Here is a 5,216-nt window from a genome sequence, read left to right as displayed (position 1 = left end):
CTTCTTGCTTTGATTGTCTCTGCTGAGAAATCTGAGGTGATTCTAATTAGTTTCCCTTTATAGGTGATTGATCTTTTCTCCTTGACAGCTTTAAGGATCTTTTCCTTGGTCTGAATTGATCCTCTGCAGATTATAACATGATGGTGGGATGTCCTGTTTTGGTCTGGTCTATTTGGAGTTCTAAAAGCTTCTTGTGTCTGAATAGGCCTATCTTTTTGCATGTTTGGGAAGTTCTCTGCTAAGATTCTATTAAACAAATTTCCTAGACCATTAACTTCTGTCTCTAGGTGCTACTCTACAACCATTATCCTCAGATTAGGCCTTCTGATGGTGTCTTCAAAATGTTGAATAGATCTACCATATTTCTTGGATTTGTCTTGGATGGTTGAATGTTCTTTCTCTATAATATCTAGGCTGTCTTCAATCCACGAGATTCGATCTTCTGCATGGTCTAACTTACTATCAAGACTTTCTACTTTGTTTTTCATTTGTTTTCCTTATAAGTGTTTGGCTTTGATGGCTTCAATTTCTTTGTTGGGGCTTTGTTTTAGATCTTGTATGAACTTCTTTACTTCCTTAATTTGTGTTCAGTGTTTATTCTCAAATCACTTAGTTGATTGGTTACAGTTTCCCTGGACTCCCATTCCTGGAAGGTGATTTCTGAGGATTGCAGTTCAAAGCCAGTCCAGGCAGGAGCATCTGTGAGACTCTGATCTCCAATTAACCACCAGAAAACCTGAAAGTTGTGCTGTGGCTCAAGTGATAAAGTGCACACCTTGAGCTAAAGAACTCAGGGATCGTGCCCATGCCTAGAGCTCAGGGATCATGCCCAGGCCCAGAGATCAAGCCCCATGACCAACAAAAAGAAAAAAAAAAGGAATGGGTTAAATGTTAAATAAATCTGAACTTATTTTAGGTTCTAGGAATTCAGGAAATGTTACAATAGTGGAAATATATTCTATTTCATAATATCAGGATTTGAGATCAAATGGGTATTATGATTCCTGTTATGGAACAAGATAGATTCAGAGTTAAGAGTGAGAAATCTGTAGGGTTTAGGAAAACCTGCAATTTATTTCAAGAATTACAAGTCAATTTCATTTAGGATCACACAAAATGAGGGATTTTCATAAATTTTATAATTGGGATACCATTAGGGTCAAGTTTATGGTTAGGATTACAGCCATGATTAGGGTTAGAGTGAAGGAGAAAAAGAATGAGGCTCAAATTGAAGGTAAATTTTAGAATAAGCCTGGTAAGAGTTAGAATGAATGTGAACTAAAGTATTGCTATATTAGAATCTACTTACAATTAGGCTTATAGTTATTCTCATTGTTCCAGTTAAGGTTAAGTTTAGGGTTAGAAAATGACTAAGATATTGGGAAAAAATTGTAACCTATGTTTGGAAGGCTTATTTGAATCAAGTCAGCATGAGTGAAAATTAGTTTACTTGTGTTAGTGTTAGTATTGACATATAATTTATATTAAGATTAGGGTCAGTATTTTGTTCTGATTATGATTAGTGTTATGAATAGGAATATTTTTAGTATGAAATTAAGTTTTCACTAACAAGTGGAAGCAAAAAATGTGAGATTGAATAGTAACTAGAGCATTATCATTATATTTATTTCGCAGTGATCATTCTTGTAATGATTAATGAGAGTTTTCCAGCCAGATTTCAGTTGAGAGTTAGTGTTAAGTAATGGACTAGATGATGAGTAAATCTGAAACTGTTTTAGGGTACAGGGGTTCATGAACAGGTAAGATCAAGGGAAACGACCATATTTTTCCTGATGTGAGAATTTGAAGACACATAATATAATGATTCATGTTAGGGAACAAGATAACTTCAGATGTAGAGTCAGGAAATTTGTGGGAATTAGGGCAAATTGAAATTCATTTCCATAGTGCAAACTGGAGCATTCACTAGAATGAATAAAAACTAGAATATTTTTCTTAAACATTAGAATTGGACTATCATTAGGGTGAAAATTAGGTTTCCGTTCTAGATGGGTGTAATGTTAGCATTAGGAAAATGGAAAATTTAGGGTCAAATTGAAAGCAAATTTTTGAAAAACAAGTAAAGTTACAATTAGGATGAATGTGAAATAAGAAACTGTACATAATAGAAGGATTAGGTTATGATTAGTGTGAGGGTTAGCCTGAATGTTCCAGTTAGGGTTCGGGTTAGAAAAATGGCAGGATATTTAAGTAAAACTAAAAACTATTTTGAGAAAGATGAGTTGAATCAAAGATAGGATAAATAAAAACTAATATATTTGTGTGGCTTTAAGAATCCAAAGGCAATTGGTTCTAGGGTTATGGTTACTTTTCTAATTTATGAACTAATGAATTAAAGGCACAATTCTTTCATTTTTACAAACCAAGACAGTCACAATTTGGGGAACAAACTCAATTTTCTACATAAAAATGTGTCTTAAAATATTTTCAAACCAGGAGTAAATAATAGTGAACAAGGTGTCATTTATTAAAATTAGGTAAGTTGATGATACAGCTTTCAAAAATATACAAACACATGGGACAGAAACTCAGACATCTTATCAGAAAAACAGATATTCTACTTGCTCTAGTTGGGAAATTGTGTGTGTGTGTGTGTGTGTGTGTGTGTGTGTGTGTGTGTGTGTGTGTGTGCGCGTGTGTGTGTGTGTGTGTGTGTATGTGTGTGTGTGTGCACCCACCACAGGTCTTCAACTCAGGCCTGGGTCCTGTCATCATCTTATTCAGTGCAAGGATGGCACTAAACCACTTAGCCACAGGTCTTCTTCTGGCTTTTTAGCAGTTAATTAGAGATACATATCACATGGATTTTCCTGTCTGGACTTAATCTTCTGATCCCCAGCAATCCTTGGATTAGTGTTACTGTGGGTGCTACCACAAAGTGAAAGTTCATTAATCTGGGAACAATATAGAAGTACTTGTGCAAGATACAAAGTAACCATTTCATTAATTTGGGAGTAACATAGGATCACATTAGATTGCCTTCAAACACATTGTTTCTGATGAGTTTATCTGAACCCCAAGGCATAATCAAAACCTATTAGCCACAATGTATTAAGTAGCACATATTTATGGCACAGAATATGTACAATGAACTAAATCCTGAATCAAAAGTCTTTGTTGGTTTTGCTATTTAAAAACAAATCAGAAATAGATGGTCATTGAGATGAAGTCTGGACTGGAGGCCTGTAGTGAGCAGCAGAGCATCGGCATAGTGAGCACAAGGCACTGAGTCCAACCCCCAGGATCATAAAGAAGAAGTAGAAGAAAGTGAAAGTGTAGGAGAAAGAGGAAAGGAAAGGAGGAGAAAGGTGTAAGAGAGGAGGAAGGGCATAGCAGGAGGAAGAAGAGGATGGGACAGGGAGAAAGTTGAAGGGAAAGGGGATGTAAGAGGGAAACAGGACCCTGGGGAAAAGGAGCAGGAGAGGAGACAGAAGGAGAAAGATAAATGTAATATAACTACAAGAATTGTTGGAAAAAATTTTGCATAAGTGATCTGCATGTGCATGACAGGATTATTTTTAATCAGAGAGAGAGCTAGCACGGTGACAATATGGGTGATACCTGTTGTTCGGTCATTTTATTCTCTTTCTTCAGTGAGGCGTTCAGAAGAAATCATGAGTTTGGTGTTTGACAGATATACTTTAGGATTTCTTTTTCATGAATTAAACATGGGAAGGAACTAAATGCAACCTCCCTTAATTAAAAAAAGAATAAAAGCTATATTTATTAGTATTAATGTGCATGAGGAAATCCTGGAGATTTTTGGTTAATTCAGAGGGCTCCATGCAAAAATATACAACAGGGAATTAAAACTGTTTTTAAAGTATAATACATTATCATTGATGAGAAGTTTTAGTGGATGTTTTTCTTTTTCTTTTTCTTTTTGCCAGTTGTTCAGTGCAGCAGCAAGGCTGTACCCTGGAGCCCTTTCCAAGTCACCACATGAACCTCAATTTCTGTAGTCCCTGTAGGTGTGGGTGCCTCCTCAGGTCACCCGTTGAGAAGTGGGGCCCCCTTCCTTGTGGTGGATGTGCAGTGAGAGGATGTGTGTGCATGCTCCCCAGCATTGCCAGATGAGCCCCGCCCATCCTTCCCACCTCCCTTCCCAGTCTCAGTTGCTCCATTTCACCCAGGAGCTGGCAGTTGTGGGGCTGGAGTTGAATCCACTGCTGCCTTCCCCTCCTCCAGCTGTGCTGGTACTGGTCTGCAGTGGTCTTAGGTGAGAGTGCCATCCCAGGGAGACTCCGTTCCGAGGTCACTTCCTGCCCTCATGGGTGTGGGGTGGGGGGACACCATGTTTGTACACTGTACAGTCCATGGGAGAAGGAAGGCTGGGCGGGCAGTCCAACCCTTTGAGGCCAAGCAGCCCAGCTGTGGTTCACCTTATCAGTCATGTATTTATTTATTTATTGTGAAAACACCGTACAGAAGGGTTACAATTACATGGGCAATGAGTACATTTCTTATCAAGCCCTTTCCCATCCTCCTCCCCCCACCACCAAAGTTGTAAAGTTCATTTTTTGACATAACGACTTGTACTTCTCATTGTTGCAATTAGTCCACCTGTATCCTTATTTAAACGATTTGTTTTTGCCCTTCCCCTCCACAAATTATACCAACAGCAAATACAGAGAGAGCAGGGGTATTCAAATGTTTTTCTTTCACTCGATTATTTCTAACATATTTATAAGATGATTTCTTTGTTGCTTTGTATGTCCCTTCTGCACGGTATAACCCCTGCTCTCACCTCATCAGTCTTTAAGGTGGTCTGGAGACTGGAGTTGTGTGCTGGCCCCTCTGCCAGCAGGCTTGTGACAGCTGCGCAGCTCAACACCCTGGAGCCCCTTCAGCATCCCCACAGACTTCCATTTTCTGGTCCCTGTGGACTCGGGTATGGGCCCATCCCTGCATATGCCCATCAGTGCCAGAGGAGTCTGGACTTTCAATGCACCAGCTGCAGCACCAGGGGCCTGAAGCTCTTTGGGTTTGCTGTGTAGCCTCCTCCTTCGTCCTTTTGGTCTGCATGTGCCCAGATCTGGGTGCCATTCTGGGGATGCTCCTTTTGGAGGCTCACTCCCTACCCTTGTTGTGCTCCAAAGCAGAGAAATGGGTCTGGCCTTGGCAGTGTAGTCCACACAGATGGGAGGCAGGACTTGGGGTCTGCCTTGCCTTCCCTCCTGGCTTTGGCCCCTGAG

The sequence above is a fragment of the Dipodomys spectabilis genome, unplaced genomic scaffold (assembly GCF_019054845.1).
Source record: "Dipodomys spectabilis isolate Male_0828 unplaced genomic scaffold, ASM1905484v1 ptg000333l, whole genome shotgun sequence".
NCBI classification, from domain to species: Eukaryota; Metazoa; Chordata; class Mammalia; order Rodentia; family Heteromyidae; genus Dipodomys; species Dipodomys spectabilis.
The sequence above is the reverse complement of the archived record's forward strand: the minus strand, read 5'-3'. Positions refer to the sequence as shown.